We start from the raw sequence: 17,083 nt of genomic DNA, 5'->3' as shown, positions 1-17,083 counted from the left end.
CGCATTTCGCCCACCTCTGGTTTTCTTTGGGACTAGTATCCCACATTGAGTGTTCTTGAGGGTATGCAAGCTCCCAGACTTTGCAACGTATGGGGAGCATTGGTCTGACAACTCTATCAAAATGTTGTAATATCAAAACTTTCCCTTGGATTAAATTTCACTCATACTACCATTCTCACCATACATACAACACAATGTCAAAATATCGTCCCTCTGTCAGCTGTGAATATAAGCACAAAAACTAAAATTCCCAAATATAAAACAATATATTGATTTATTTATATAAATTCTTATCAATCGAATATAAAAACATAATCAAAGACATAAATCATTAACAATCCCCCAAAATTTCATAAAAACAATTTTAAAAACACAAAAGAGACAATAATCGGTGATTCAATGCGAAAACATCCAAAATTATTAATTCATTAGGATCTATAATCACTGTTGGGTTAATATCATCGCTATCCCAAACATATAGTCCCTTGAATTTAATGTAACAGAAGCGTCGACGCGTTTCGGTGAATTGCTTGCTACGCACCACCTTTATCAAGACCACAATAGTTGAATGTCTCTTTTCTTATTCTTATGTATGGTGAGAATGGTAGTATGAGTGAAATTTAATCCAAGGGAAAGTTTTGATATTACACTGTTTGTGCTGGTACCCTGTCCCTTGGATAGTTGGGCCACTCCCTTATTCTATTCTACAACTCTATCAAAATACCATATCTAGAATATTGTCAGGCGGTGGAGGTGGGTGGGGTTTTTAGGCACCTTAGTTTCATTTTTAAGGGACAGGAGGCAATCATGGCTTTTTCTGCACAAAGTTAAAATGTATTGTGTTGTTCTTACAAGCACTTCAAACTGATCCTGGCTGGAATACAGGCTCCACTGGAAAAACATTCCCACAGGTCATGGGCAGTGCAGTCTGTGCCAATACCACTCCGAGGCGACAGTGCATATTGTTTGCCGCTGTCATGCATTGCTGCACCAGAGGCGAGTTTGCTTAAGAACAATTTTTCTGCATAATGGGATAAGAACTTGTAAAGAGGCGTTGACACATATCTACACAACAGCTGTCCCAATGGAACTAGCACAGATTGGCAAGTTCTTTGCTGAAGTTGGAAGACTCCTTTGCGATACTTTTATTTTATTTATATTTTGTGTTTTATAGAGCGCAAACTTGACCAGTTAGGGTATCAGAGCGATTTACAGGAGAGCAAAGCAATATACAGACAGACTTAGAATCATCCCCTTACATCTCTAATAGTAAGGGGAGGGGTGCCGGATACATAAGGAAAAGAAGAGCATGTAGTTACAGTTTACATAACCAGTTACTCAAGCGAGATACCATATTTACAGAATACGTTTACAATTATTCAGATCACGTCCCAAGTTTCTGATGGGGTGACCAGGTAGTCCGAAGGGAGGTAGTGGACTGCCATAGGTTTGGCCATAGAAGTAGTTGAGGCAATATTAGCTGAGAAATTTGCCCATAAGGAAGGTTTTGGCATCCTTTCCCACGGAGGAGTCTGGACACTTTAAAACCCTGCATTACCACAGTGTGAAGGCTAATGAGAGCCATGAGCTGATGATTTGGCTACTATGTGGAAAAATTCGAACCACAGGGCTCTTCGCACTTTATTGCTACATATGCCTATTAAGCACCTTTTGACCTAGCATGCGGCACTTTAGGCAAATAGCTTTCTCCCCTCCTGAGGTTTAAGCATGTGGGAAGATCTCCATCATCAGGGCATTCAACACTACATCGCTATGCACATCTATTAATCACTTTATGATCAAGCATGTGGCACTTTAAACAAAAGCTTCCCCCTCCGAGAATGGGTATGATAAGGTATGGTCTGACACCCTGGTATAAGCATGGGGACATTGCACTTTATTACTGCACGTTCTGGGCCAGACTGGCTGTAGCGGGCACCGGGCAATCCCCCGGTGCGCCGCATGGGTGGGGGCCGGTTTTGGGCCCCTGGGGGCCGTTTTTGTTACAGAGCCGTTTTTGCAGCATAGCTGCAAAATCGGCCCTGTAAGAAAATCGTCTGAAAACCAGCCCCGGCAAAGAGCTCGGTGGCACCTCCAACCCCCGTGAGGGGGCTGGGTCCGAGCACTTTGCCAGGGCCGGTTTTAGTTCCCAGTCCGGCCCTGGAAGGTGCTCACCATGGCGCTGCACCTCTTCTGGATAGTGTGGTTGCAGATGGCTTCGCCAGTGCACAGCTTTTAGAATTGGGCATTGTGCGTGCACCCTATACATTTTCACAGGTGTGTAAGGTATACTGGCCCAGCATGTGTCCTAGCCCATGCATGTAGGAACGTAGCGTGTTCCTGCATGTTCACTTAAATTACATTAGATAAAATCGATTATTTCTGGGCATTAAATTCCTGTGCTGCTACTATTTTTTATGTATTATGTACATCATATTTCTGTTTAAATGTCTTAATGTCTTTATATCAGCATCTTTGGGTTTGTGTATCTTTGTACATTGAGCCATTCTAGTTTTTAAACATGTTTGTAATGATTTTAAGTAATTATACAATAAAGATGACTTAGGCCAATAAAGTAACATATAGGGGAGAGGATGTAGCCTAACGGCTAGGGCGGGCAAACTCAAATCTGGGGAACCGGGTTCAAGTCTCAGCAAGGACGCTCAACATCCAGTGATTCTGGGGAAATCGCTTAATCTCCCCATGCCTAACAAAATTGAATGTGCCCTTGTATAAGCAACTGGTGCTCATGTGAAGTGCTCTGATACCCAATACCTCTGGGTCAAGTTTGCAGAAACTATGGGAAAAAAATAAATTAGCACAATGACACTAAAATGACAAAAATCAAATAATGTGAACCAGAGATATTAATTTTTAAACACTGTAAGCAGGGATTTCTCCATGATGCATAAAGTACCAATCACAGTCAATGGTTATGATAGAAAAGGACCTATCAATGCGCAATTAGATGCTGACAGATTTTACCTTCGAGCTTTAGTCCTTTCAGTTCCAATTCACCACAGGTGTACAATTCTGAAGCCCCCATGAACTCAGGGGAGACACTTAAAGAGACTCACAGGGTGCCGAGGCAGAGGCACACTGCAGGGCCCAGTCCAGGCCCAGTTGACGCTGGTCAGCTGGGCAGTTTCAGGAAAAGATCCCTTGCAGCTTGTTGTGTCCTTGTAGCTTTAACAGGAGGTCGGCCTTATGACCTTTGGAGTCCACGTCTTTGCCCTGGGCGTTGGCACCCCGCCTCTCCAATCTGCAAAGTTTTGTGTTGGTCTTTGAGCACTGCAAACCGCGCCAGGCTGCCTCACCATCGTTCAGGGCATAATCGTAAAGCAAGGCTTTAACCCCTCCCATGCTGGTGACGGAAGCGCTACGTCACCAGCCTCGGTCGCGCTGTGCTGATGACAAAGCGGTTCCATCACGGCCCGCCTGCGCGGCGCTAATTTTGCGCCTGCGCAGCGCGTTCTATTGAGCGAGCAGGGCCGTGACGGAACCGCTCCGTCACAAGCACAGCACGCCAGAGGCTCGTGACGGAGCGGTACTGTCACGAGCATGGGAGCACCGCGCGCCCCCCTCCTCCCTAGCGCTGCGGCGGAATTGCCGCCCCAGCGAAGGGGTTAAAAGGCAGCCCACTGTGCATGACTGGGCTTACCTTTTCAAAGTCTTTAGGCAGAGCCAAGACTGCTGCAGGGGGAATATTGGTCTTACAGTGCCCTGGATATGAAAGCTCTAAGTGATGCCATCATTCCACATGTCCTTGTTAGAGGTGAAGCTCCTATTTGCATCAGTCTATCTTCAATGTGTATTTGAAATCACGCTGCCTGCCTAGTGACCTACAACGACTGTGCACTTGCAGACCTGATGCGTGACGGTGAATAATAAAGCTTTAAGTGGCAGGTTTACCTTTATTTAATGCATTTTGAAATAAATTAAGTAAAAAAGACGTACCTTTCTTTAATGCAGATGGAGGGTGTGGCTTTAACAGTAGAGCTGCCAGCTTTGGAACTCGGGAACTATATTCGAGTCTCGGCATCATATCAAAATCCTGTGAATGTGGGCAAATCACTTAATCTCGCAGTGCCTAAAAAATTACTTTGCCCTTCTTTAATGTAACTGGTACTCATGTAAAGAGCTCCAATACCTTCCTGTCGAGTTTGCCGATCAAAATTGCAAAAATAAATTGGACAACTATCTCTACATATATACTTAGCGCATGTAAGTTGTCTGTTATTAAGATTCTTATTCCGCATGCTGTATTTATGTTTAAACTCCCTCCCCACTCTCTGGTGCTCTGTAATACTGGCTTTACTGTTATCGCTTTGCCTTTCCTGGTGTTAACTTGACACATTCTCCTCCTTGCGCCCGCAAGATACTGCACTTGCTCCGCAATGTCGTGGCATGGCTCTGCAGTTGCATCACTGAACAGTCTCTCTGCCATCCATGCCCCAGAATCTGGCATCTCTGGGGCTCACCCTGTCACACTGCTGGCTTCTCTGAACCGGATGTATGACGGTACAACGCGGTATAAAACACCGCAGACCATCACAATGCAGGTTTTACAACGCAAGTCATTACCACGACTTGCGCTGTAGGGTGCTGGACTTAAGAATAGTAATATTTACTATTCCAACACCAGCCTACGTACAGTAGGGAAGGTGCTGGAATAGTAAATCTACTATTCCTTAGCCTAGGGCGCCCTCCAGCGCAAGTCGTGTTAACGACTTGTGTTGTGAAACCCGCGTTGTAATGGCACTGCGGTGTCATTACCGCGTTGTAAAGGATGTTCCCCCTCTGAACCTTTAGTCAGGGGACTGGATGAATAGACTGTATGATGTTAGGCTTTCCTAAGGCGTCGGAGAGCTGTACAGGAGAAGAATCTGCAGCAGTCAATAAATAGGTGCAGTGGAAACACATTTAAAGTTAGGCATGTAGTACGTTTGCCACTGGTTCTATTGTGATGATAAATGTCAGAACCATCTCCAATACCACATGGACGAGATAGACTGGCTTGTATTGTTACTTGTTCAGTCCAATTCATGACGGATGTTTTTGCCCCACCACTCAAAAATGTCACCATCCGCTACTGACCAATGAGCTGAAAGTTCCAGAACCAACCCTATCCACTTGGGGTATTTTCAAGATGGCAGAAGTCTTCAACCACACCTAAATTGAGTTCTGAGGGTTGGGTGTGTGTATGGGGAGTCTACTATGGAATGCCCACCTGCCTACCCCCAACCAAACCCTGCCTTCTGCTTTCTTGCAGTACAAGAAGCAGAAACATAAAATGGTATTCATAATACCATTTTAACATAAAATGGTATTCATAATACCATTTTATGTTTCTGCTTCTCGCTACTGCGAGAAAGCAGTGGGGCGATGCTCCTCCGCCTACGTGGAGGAGCCACCCCTGTGAGTGCCACAGGAACTCATTTTTGGGGACAGGCACTTATTTTTCTAAAACAGACATTTACCAGATCAAGACAAGGAAAAACGAACAAAGCGGAAAGACCGAGGTAGAGAAAGAAGAATTACCACCATAAAAGGGAGAAAGCAGGAACCTGCAGGGGTGAGATAAAGGAGCAGGGAGAGTCTGGTGGCGGATTAATGAGACACAAGGTGGATTCAAGACTGCCAGTCTTGGTATTCAGTGCGCCAACATTAATTGCGCTGGCTGTGGGCTTCCGAGCGGAACTTTGGGCACCGGCACAAATTAAGCCCTGGTTCTCTTTCTTGTTGAGTAAAGACACAGATATGCATTTTATAGTCCTCAATGTTAGGCTGTTTCGGTCCATCTCAGGTATGAACTGTTTCGGTGCCCCGGGATATTTTGTCTATGGTCTAGAAGCACATTTTCCTATAGTGCTAAACAACATTAGGCCTGGGTGGTAAATTCCTTTCCGCTCATGGAATTTGGGTAATTTTGCATTCCGCAGAGAACGCAGAATAGCCAAAAATCCGCGACTTGCGGTTTCGAGGAATTTTTTGCTTGTTCGCACTTTCAAAATGTGTGTTCGCAAGATATTTCCCTCCGAGCACGCAAACAACGTTCGCGAACAGGAAAAAAGCATTGAGAACAGGCGGAACAAGCAATTCCGCGTGTTTGTGGAACTCTGCGTGCTCGCGGCCATTTTTAACCATTTCGCGGAGGAAGCGAAATAATTTGCACATGAACTTAAACATGTAATACCCTGCAACATTGTCACACATGGAGAAGGTAAACGTTTTGACAGCTCTCAGGCTCTAGAATTCGCTTCACTGCCCGCGTGAAAGCCACAATTTAACATTCAGCCATTTGTTCTCCTGAAACAAAGAATATATTCTCTAACCAAGAAAGTGTAACATTTGGGTTTTTGGATTAGACTTCTAGTACGATTTGCAGCAAGTGAATGAAGTTCTTTCATAATCTGCTGCCACTGGGCATGACATCACTTTGGCGACCTCTGGAAATTTGCTGATTGAGTGTAAAATTCAGCAGCAATGTTTCTGCTTCCTCGGTCTACACTTCCCCTATTTTACTAGCGTTTGCTACTCCAGGAAGAAAGTTTTCTAATAAGGGTGTGACCTGCCCAGATTTAATCCATCAGAAAAAAATCCTCGAAATACATTTGGAATGGCTTCCCAGAACATAAATGGCACTGTTGCTGGGGGCTTTTCCTTATTAAGAAATAGAGAACAGGATTATTGATCACAGTTTCGGAGACAAAAAAGGCAGGGAGTTCATTTCATGTAAAAGTTTGACTTCTTTCCAATGAGAAATTGGCTTATCCGCCAAGTGAAACAGAAGATTCTGATAGTTTGGTGGTTCTTTTACTGATTAATTCATATAAAGTAGATCTTTATTTTAACCCCTTGGCCGCGGCGGTAATTCCGCCGAGGCGGTAATTCCGCCGCGGCGCTGGGAGGGGAAGGGGGGTCGCGCGGCCCTGCCATGCTTGTGAAGGAACCACTCCGTCACGAGCCACGGGCGCGCTGTGCTCATGACGGAGTGGTTCAGTCACGGCCCGCCCGCTCATCAATTCAGCTGCGCAGGCACGGAATTGATGCAGTGTGGGCGGAGCGGCCGCGGCGTGACGGAACCACTCCGTCATGAGCACAGCGCGCCCGTGGCTCGTGACGGAGTGGTTCCGTCACTAGCACGGAACGTGTTAAGAGAGGCACCAAATGATTTCTTTTAAATATGGAATTTTGTGAAACGCTTCACAAATAGGCTAGCAGTTTTTATATTGCTTATTTACATTTAACATTTCTTCACAACAATGTAAAGCCCAAGAAATACAATTGTTTAGGACAAGGCGTTTGTGGTAATAAGAGGGACTTAAATCACCTGGAAACACCCACCATGAATTTGAAAGCAAATGCCTCATGCAGCTCTTCAGATCTCAGTAAGTGTCTCCTGTGTCACGTTTAAACTGGATAGGAACCCGGTCACCTCCACAACCAGATATTGCAACACAAAAATACCCAAAGATAGGCAGGGCATAAGCCCAATTAGTTTATGTCATTCCATACAATCAGCATTCAGGGTTCTTATAGAGCTCGACAACTCATCCGTGAGGGTCTCACGAAAGAGAGAGAGAGAGAGAGAGAGAGAGAACGGAAGAGAGAGAGAGAGAGAGAGAGAGAGAGAGAGAGAGAGAGAGAGAGAGAGAGTATATATATATATATATCTACGGTTCAGTCGAAGAGCCAGGTCGAGGCCCTTCCTGAATTGCAGCAGCGATGGTGATTGCCTGAGGTGCAGAGGTAGGGAGTTCCAGGTCTTTGCAGTGAAGTAGAAGGATCTTCCTCCAGCAATGGTCTTCTGCATCCATGGGACAGTGGCCAGGGCAAGTTGGGCTGAGCGGGAATGTCTGGTGGGAGCGTAGAAGGAGAGGCGGTGGTTGATGTATGGAGGTCCTTCCTTGTGGAGGGCTTGGTAGGCGTGCATGAGGTGCTTGAAGGTAATTCATTTGTTGAGAGGTAGCCAGTGAAGGTCTCTCAGGTGGCCGGTGATGTGACTGTGGCGTGGGATGTTCAGGATGAGTCTGGCACAGGTGTTCTGGATGACTATGACAAACACACGGGGCCCCTGAAACAAGGATAAAACCTCACAGGGAAATAAACTTTTTTTAGAAAAAAGCAATAGCACCGGGCTCAATGCTGTCGATACCAAAAATCTGTGCGCTAACTGTAGATACTTTCTACCATAATAAACACTGTATCAATCCAGTTAAGAAAATATTTTTAGTTTTATTAGTTTTTGTTTTTTGTGTAGTATCAAAAATATACGATATATCTACATTCACTTTTCTAATATGCACATGGATAAATACATATTGTTGCACATATTACTTGAATAGGTTCAACCACCAATTTGATCACAATTAGAATTATATAGCATATTTTTCCCATTTTGTCTGATTTTATACAAGGTGTTCTGAATGTTCTGCAATTTCTTTAGGAGTTTCTGGGTGATGCCGGCGTAGAGTGCATTGCCGTAGTCGAGTCGGCTGCTGACGATTGTGCATAGGTGACTGTTTTCCTGGACTTGGTGGGAATTCATCTTAAGACCTCACGAAGCAGGCGGAGCGGGTGGAAGCAGGAGGACGAAAAGGCAATGATTTGGCAGTTCATTGAGAACGAGGAGTCCAGCATGAAGCCGAGGTTTCATGTGCGGTCCGTGGGTGTGAGGGAGGGTTCAGAGCGCTGCAGGCCACCAGGAGTCACCCCAGGCAAAGATGGTGGAGCCCAGGATGAGCACTTCTGTCTTGTCTGAGCTAAGCTTGATGCAGCGGTCCTTCATCCAGGTGCCGACTGCCTTCTTTCCGTTGTGGAGGTTGCACCTGGCGGCTGTGGGTTCATCAGTGAGGGAGAGAATCAGCTGGGTCTCGTCAGCCTAGCAGACGATGTAGAGTCAGTGGCTTCGGACGATGGCTGCAAGCGGGGCCATGTAGATGTTGAAGAGGGTTGGGCTCAGGGAGGATCCCTGAGGCACTCTGCAGCTGATCTCTGTGGGTTCTGAGTTAAATGGTGGAAGTCTGTCTCTCTGTGTTCGGCCGGTGAGCAAGGAGCGGATCCATTCAAGGGCTTTGTCATGGATGCTGGTGTCATGGAGTCATGCGCAGAGGGTGTGGTGGGAGACTGTGTCAAAAGCAGCTGAGAGGTCCAAGAGGATGAGGACAGCCATTTTGGCTCAGTAGATGAGGGTGCGGATGTTGTCTATAGTGGCAAGCAGAGCAATCTTGGTGCTGTGGTTGCTTCTGAAGCCCGATTGGGAGAGGTTGAGGATGTGGTTTGTTTTGATTAACTTGGAGAGTTGGGCGTTGATGGCTTTCTTAATCACTTTGGCTCGGAAGGGGCGCAGAGATATGGGTCTGTAGTTCTTGAGATCCATCGGGTATCCAGAGGGTTTCAACAGCAGGGTGTTGATCCATGACTGCTTCCAGTCTTCAGTGAAGGTGGTGGACCGATGGAGCAGTTGATGGTATGGCAGAGTTCGGGTGTGATGGAGGTGCCGGAAAATGTGATGAGAGCAGTGCTGTGCTGATCATGGAGGAAGGCTGGGAGACATTCTAAGCAAAGAGAAGGGAGAAGTGGGACAAGAACCACCAGAACCTGCAGAGGAAGGAAGCAGAGACAGCACAAAGCAAGAATCCCCACTAGGTCAAGAAAGGAAAGGTAGGAAAAAATGAGGAACGGGAAAAGGAAAATAAACTATTAGGATAAGTGGGGGAATGGCCTTGTGATGAACTGTAGTGTTAGTGAAAAAACACAGCCAAGTGTACAGTTGCCAGGCATTGAATAAAATGACTGTCACGCCTCCTTGGGAAGTTTTATCCCATGCTGAAGCAGAAGTAGGAACTAAACTGACAGGAAACATTCTCAAAAGAAGTTGGAACACTAGACCGCTAACATACCCACCCAGCCACCATGTTTCTTTACTTCATGGTATCCCACCTAACTGTTTTTCATGTCTTATCAACAATAAACGTGGGTGGAGAACTCCACTCCGCTCGTGAAGTGGGCTGAGTTTTGCCTACTCCGCGTTCCACAGAGAACGCGGAGTAGGCAAAACTCTGCACACTCCGCAGCGGAGCGGAGTTGGCTCGCCACCCCCCTTCATCCCCCTATTAAAAGTTAATTAAAAGCACATTAAAGAGTAAAGGAAAAGGACTTACCTTCACTGCAGCGCCCTAGGGCTGCCGTCCTCCTCTTCCTTGCGTCTAAGGTTAATCTAGTATGCGCGCACGCGCGCCCATTCCTTGCGTGAAATGCGCATGCGCAGATCACCCTGAGAGGAGGACGGCAGCCCGGGGACGCCACAGTGAAGGTAAGTCTTTTTTCTTTTCTTGTACTTTTAATTAATTTTTAATATGGGGGTGGAGGCGGGTGGCGGAGCTGAGTTCTGTCCCCAACTCCGTGGACCTCCGCGTAGTGCCGCTCTGCCCAGGGTCAACAACCTTCTTCTTTGTGCGGAAGTACGGTTGAAACTGCGTGAGCACACACCACTTCTATGCCTCAAATACCTGTCCATGCCCGGGTGGATTTGGGTGTTGAAAATTCTACAGCAGCTGTGTAATTGTGTTTAAGATTTAGAAAGCTTTTCTGTGACTCGTGCATGTTTAGATGGATGTCACTGCAAAGTTATGCGTTACCTGTTTCGGAACTGAGGAGTTATTGTTGATACACAGGGGTTAGAAAGTCAACTTGTTCTGTCTATCCCTGGCCATTGTCTATTCCTCTGTCTTATAGTGTCTGTGTGTGCTACTCTCAGCATCTCCCAGCCTATTATCTGTGTCGCACAGTGCTTGAAGCTACTCGTGATTATGCCTCCCTTTGTGTCTCGCAGTGAGAGTGTCCTTCTTTGGCAATTGTCACTCTTGTCAAATATGGTATTTCATTTATGCAGTGCGAGGCCAAGGAGATGAAATAGGCAGATACTGAGTCGCAGCAGAGAAAGGAGCAGAGGCGGGGAGAGGCGACAGATGGGGACTGGGCATCGGGGATTGTAGAAAGTGAGACAGGGAGAAGGGAAAAGACAGAAATTGTGAGATAAAAGAGAGAGAGGGGGAGAGAAAATGTGAAAGGGAGAGAATGAGTGTAGGAGAGAGAAAGAGGGAGAGAAAGAGAGAAATAGAGTGAAATAGAGAGTGAGAAGGAGAGAATGAGAAAGAATGAGTGAGAAAAGAGAGTGAGTGAGAAAGAGAAAGGGGGAGAGAGAGGGGAGAGAGACAGAGAGGGTGAGAGAGAGAGAATGTGAAAGGGGAGAGAGGGAGAATGTGAAAGGGAGAGAGTGAGAGAAAGAGTGAGAGAGAAAGTGAGAGAAGGAGAGAGAAAGAGACAAGCATTGGCATAGCCAATAGGTCTCACCTTTGGGACCGTATAAGTGTTTAGTTATCCAGCACAATATCCTTGGTGCAACATCAACTGTTGCATGGCTAAACACTTATAAGGTCCCAAAGGCGAGACCTATTGGCTATGCCAATGCTTGTTAACAATGGAGGTTGGGGCAGGTATAATGCTGCAGTGCGCTTCCATTGCCTTTGCGTAGATGATCAAATCAATTTTGTGATTGGACTCCACAGTTCTTGCCTGCTCAAAATGAAGACTTGAGTTTTAATCTCGTCTTTCCTCACTCGATTAATTGTGCGACCGTGGGCATTGAACTGTAATGTGTTTTCCAAAATAACTTCATTTGTCAAAAATTGTGAGCACTCTGGAAGAGCCCCAGCCCTCAGAAGCGCTGTGGTTGCATTAATTGGCGTTTAATTGTTGCAACCACAGAAGGGTGTCTGCAGGTGTGTGCCAAAGGAGCACGCAAAAGATTATACATTCCAGCAAACCACGCTTGCAGATATACCACTGCCCCCAAAAGCCCAACATGGATTTAAAAACACACGTTATGAGATGTAATAGACGCCTGCTTACTAAGTAACATTGGTAATTTATGATGCGCGGTTTCACAAACTGATTGAGTCATGGCACTTCAGTAATGGGTGCCATGCATTTACCTGTGCGGCATGTACTGAGAATACAGGGTCTTTTGGTGCAGCTGTCGTGTCACCTGTGGGAACAGGAGAACTGTATTTGATCAGTATATGGTGCACAATCCTGGACGACTGCCTGTGCCTTCGTTTATCGAGGCTGGAAGTGGAGGTGCGTAGAAAGAGAACAAACCCCGGTAAAACCTGGAGCATCAGTTTCAGCGCTAAAAAAAGAGCAAGTTTGGGGTTTAAAGTACCACATAAAACTAAAGTTACATGTAATAGTAGGAGGTCCACGTGATGTCACGCCACGCAGCTCGCTTCATTAGGCTCAGATGGAAGGAAGACGGAGTCGAACATCGGACGTAAAAACGTGCATTTGTGTGTATTCATAAAGCACTGATAAGCTGGAGACTCTGTCTTCAACATGCGCTCAACAAACGGAAATAATTTATACACATGATATGTCCGCGGAAAATTGTGTTACAGAACCCCTATAACTACAATCCTTGCAGGCAACTGCTAAGCGACAGCCACACACATGATAAAAGATATCCTAGCTGAAATAATGGCTGACGGCAAAAGCACGGGCATTGTAGCACATTGTTTTCAGTAATATATCATTTTCAGTTATTAGCGCTTCAAAGCCTGCTCCTTCTGCTCCTAAGCACTGGACGTTGCCAGCCGAGTAGCGCTCTACACTTTCAGCCACACAGCGAGCGAATGGGCGAGTGCAGAAGAAAGGCTCAGCGAGAGAGGCAGAAAGTAGAATAAAAAGCATCGGGTGAAAAAGGAGGATACCTGAATGGTAGGGGAGATGCGTGCAGGCTGCAGCAGTAGGGACGTCAGAGGGGGAGAGAGAGGTGGAGGGGTGCATGGTTGGGGAAACGGAGAAATCAATCGGGTGCCAGGAGGAGGGAGTGATTTAGGATGAGGAAGAGGTTGTGAGAGAGAGGGGGAGCAGGAGGTGAGCCCGCGAGTGGTGAGCGTGTGCGCGCTTGGGAGAGTAGTCTTCACTTTTCAAGCACTGCACTCGTGCTTGTGGCACGCCGCTGCACGCTCCCGCAAGGTGGATGCTGCCACAAGCACAAGTGCAGTGCTTGAAAAGTGAAGACCTATGGCTAAAGGCCCTCCTAGGGCAGCGCATGGGCGCTGCCTAGGCGAGACCTATAAAAAGAAAGAAAGGGAGAGTGAGTTAGGAAAGAGAGAGTAAGGGAGAGTGAGCGAGAGAGTGAGTGAGTAAGAGTAAGTGAGAAAGAGAGAGAGTGAACATGCACTCCAATCGAGTGCCAAAGCTCATCTGGCAGTCAAAAATCTAAATGAAAAATAATGTTCAGATGTCAGCAGTGGAAGGATAAACTCGGCTAATCAAATCAGGGTGAAAACTGAAGGCTGATGGTGCAGGAGAATCACACTGACAGGGTAGAAAGTCATGAGATCAGGGAATTGAAACAGACAAGCAAGTCGCCCAGCCAGGAGCAGGGGACAGACCCAAAGCTCTCACTCTGTGTATTTGGTAAAGTATTGGTTGCAATGTCGTCTGCGACAAACCACTACCGGGAATGTTCAGAGCTACTAAGCTAAAGCCTTATGTGGCATACCACAAAAATAAACCAGTTTCACAGTCTATACTATCAACATGGCTTCCCTCAATAGCTGCCACCACATTCCCAGGGCTTTTGGGGGCGTTTGCTCTGCCCCGAAAGTTGGGCCGAAATCTGCAGGACATTTTGAAAATGAGCAATATCTTCTTCAACTTTGCAAATTCTTTGGAAAAAAATAACTTTCCAAAATCGATGTGGATTGAAATAATAGCATTTTCTGCAGAAACAAAACCTACCGCAAGCTTGGACTGTCCCTATTGCTAAGGGTGGCTGTTTCCTTTCGTGGGTCTGTCTGCTTGTGTTTGAGGCTCACTTACCGTATTTGACCAGTTTTGCTTGAGCTTGCAGTCAGGACAAACATTCCCACGCGCGGGGGCGTCACCAACCATTCTATTATTTTCGGCAACCCAGCAGGGCCGGGGGGGGGGGGGGGGGGGGAGTCTGTTTCCGGAAGCAGCGCGTGGGGGAGAATGGAACCGAATCCCACGGATGTTATTTCAACTTCCTGCTGCTGGGACTCAGAGGCAGAAACATCAGCCCACCACCTCCCGGAAGCAAAAGCAATCCGTCAATCGCCATGGTCGATTCTCACAGCAAGCAGGTAACAAATATGGCTACTAGGTGACTTCATGTCGTCATTTCCAGTCCTGTGCTTTTAAGATCATTGTTTTCCTACTGGGATCATATAATTTGTTTAAACGACATGAACCAGGAATACAAGTACAACTCCCACAATGCCGTTGGGTAAAAATGAAAGAAAAGCAATGGAAAATGGTCTCCTTGATGACGTCAAATCATCTACTGACCTTAGGAACGAATGTCACTGCAATTGCATCTTCAAGAGAATCAAGATATCCGACATGGTATGGACTATTTAACATCTTTGTCATGGAGTTATTTTTGTTTTTCGGGTCAATTACTTTTAGTACACAAATCTGGGGATAATAAACTAAAAAAACAAAAGCATTCAGGTAAAGCTAATAGTAAGGGTAAAAAAAGTTGCAACAGGCTACTGTCATGTAGCGCTATCATCATTGCAGCTCCACTCTCCACAGGGCGGCCTGGGAACGCCTCACTTCAAGGCCTACTATGTGGCGGCCCTGGCCGTTGTGGCTCTCCAGGTGGCTTGTGGAACAGGACTGGAAGAGACTGGAACTCTTGTCCCACCACTGACCCAGGCTGCCATATACAACCTGATTCTCCTGGGAATACCAATCACCAGAGGTCTCCCACGATTATTCGAAGAAGTTTACCACTGCCTGATGCGTCTCCGTAACCTTATACAATGTAAAGCCCCATACACCCCCAACATTCCGCTTCTGGGCCTCCCACATCAAAAAACGTACTTAGATTCTAGCCCCCTGACGCCCAGGACGGATGCAGAAATATATACCATTGGAGACCTATATGAAAATGGCCAACTGCAATCCTTCCAAGCCCTTACCCAAAATTACTCACTCCAGGCAGGCCAATTATTAATGTACGTTCACCTCCGCCACACTCTCCGGACCATATGGGTGAATGACACCGAAGAACCAACCTCACACCAATCAACACACCCTATACATGAGCATTGCTAGCCAATGTGTAACTTGACTGTATAGAACACAAAACTCCAGCTCAATAAATCAATCAGGTGTTTGTTGAGCGCGACTACTCACCCGTAAGGGTCTCAAGGTGCTGGGAGGGGCAGGGGGTGGAGGTTCCAGTCCATCAAGGAGGTGGTTTGTCGAAGAGCCAGGTTTTGAGGTTTCTCGCGAAGATGGGGAGCGATGTTGTCTGTCTAAGGTGGAGCGGAAGGGCATGCCAGGCTCTGGCCGCGAGGAAGGAGAAGGCGCGGCCAGCTCACAACCCCCTCCGCAACGTCTCCGTGAGACATGGGAGACCAAGTTCCAACGTGGGCTGAATGACAAAGAGTGAACCGCAGCCCGTGAATACCCACGCACAGTCTCGCACGATGCGCAATTTCAATTGATCCAGTTCTATGTGTTCCATCGAGCGTATCTCTTCCCTGCCTGGCTCAATCACATCTTCTTCGGGGAATACTCTTCTTACCCTCAATGCCACCATTCCCCAGCTGACCTATACCACATGCTCTGTGACTGCATACATTTAACAGCATTCTGGACTCAGTCTTCCAGACCCTGACATGCTGCACTGACGCACTCATTCCACCCTTCTGGGAACACCAAACGCAAAGCATTGTCACGGTTTTTAGACCTAGCACTGATATTGGCAAAAATATCGCGACCTGCTGGAAATCTGCTGCTGCCCCTGCCGTATCAGCCTGTTGCACGGAGCTGCTGAGGTGGGCACAAGCCGAGAGTAAGGCACTGCACAGGGAGGAGAGTTGGGGCCAGCGGAAACAGGGGGCCGCGGGGACCACTTCTCGGCAGCCGCTGTCTGTTGGCGACTCCTAGGAATGAGGCACTACCCCCTTGTGGGAGTTATTTGGTAGGTACAGTGGCGTAACAATAGCCCCCGCAGCTCCTGACATGCAGGGGGGGCCCGAGCTCCAGTGGCCCCCTCATGCACTGTGCACAAGTGGGCCTTAGAGCGCCTTACTTCGTCTGAAGCCTGGGGGGCCCCCTCCATGTACTTTGCAGAGGGGGGGGGGGTCTCAAATTTCTTTACACCACTGGGCAGATACCCCCCTCCCTCCACACGAAAATTATATCATCTGGGTCCCCACCCAGCCAGTTGCGACAGACACTTTGTCCACGCCCCCCCCCCACCTTCCCTCTTCCCCTCCTGCACATCCCCCGGGCCTAGGTCTCCCTCTTTGGCAACCCCTGGCACGCCCTCAAAATGATTACTACCCCACATACAACAGCTACCTCCCTGAACGAAATTTGGTCCCCGACACCCACAGACAGGCTTCTCTCCTCTTTCACAAACTGCAGAAAAGATAAATACAATAGTTCATGTATGTTGCATACATGTATGACTTTGATGATACCAATGTACGTACGATACTACTCATATATATATATATACTAGCAGCCCGTCCCGACCTTGTCCGGGAGCAATCAGGCTTCAGGGCCCCCGCCCGCCCCGGCCCTCGCCCGCCCCGACATTGTCCGTGGGTCCCCCAGAGTAGCAGCCCGTCCCGACCTTGGCTTCAGGGCCCCCGCCCGCCCCGACATTGTCCGTGGGTCACCCGGAGCCTTACCTCATCCGCTGCACCTCCCCGCGCTCCTGAGTTCACCGGTCCGCCGCTCCTCGCCGCTCCTCCCCTGCCCTCCCCGCCTGTCCGCCGCTCCTCCCAGACTGTCCGCCGCTCCTCACCGCTCCTCCCCGCCTGTCCGCTGCTCCTCCCCGCACTCATGTCCGCCGCTCCTCCTCGCGCTCCTGGACGTCGCTCCTCCCCGCGCTCCTGATGTCAGTACGCACGTCGCGGCCGGCGCTACTTCCATGGGACTACTTTTTTTTTCTCGTAAATTTTTAAAATAACGTATATTTTTTTTATTTATATAGCCTATGTCCATCTGCACACCCTGACAATTT

The 17,083-nt window shown here is 47.5% G+C and overlaps 1 protein-coding gene across 2 annotated transcripts in view; it reads right to left on the bottom strand.

The window, feature by feature from the left end:
- LOC144766632 (tumor necrosis factor receptor superfamily member 5-like) overlaps positions 1-17,083 on the bottom strand; it is a 131,413-nt gene that overhangs the window by 79,055 nt on the left and 35,275 nt on the right. Inside the window, exon 2 of one of the 2 annotated variants that reach the window (XM_078650416.1) lies at positions 3,958-4,108. The exons of the other annotated variant lie outside the window; for it this stretch is intronic. The gene's annotated coding sequence lies outside the window, so the exon portion shown is untranslated. The remainder of the gene's footprint in view (positions 1-3,957; positions 4,109-17,083) is intronic. 2 annotated transcript variants of the gene reach the window in all.

The sequence above is a fragment of the Lissotriton helveticus genome, chromosome 7, assembly GCF_964261635.1.
Source record: "Lissotriton helveticus chromosome 7, aLisHel1.1, whole genome shotgun sequence".
NCBI classification, from domain to species: Eukaryota; Metazoa; Chordata; class Amphibia; order Caudata; family Salamandridae; genus Lissotriton; species Lissotriton helveticus.
Note: the sequence above shows the minus strand (reverse complement) of the source record. Positions and strands in the feature narration are given on the sequence as shown.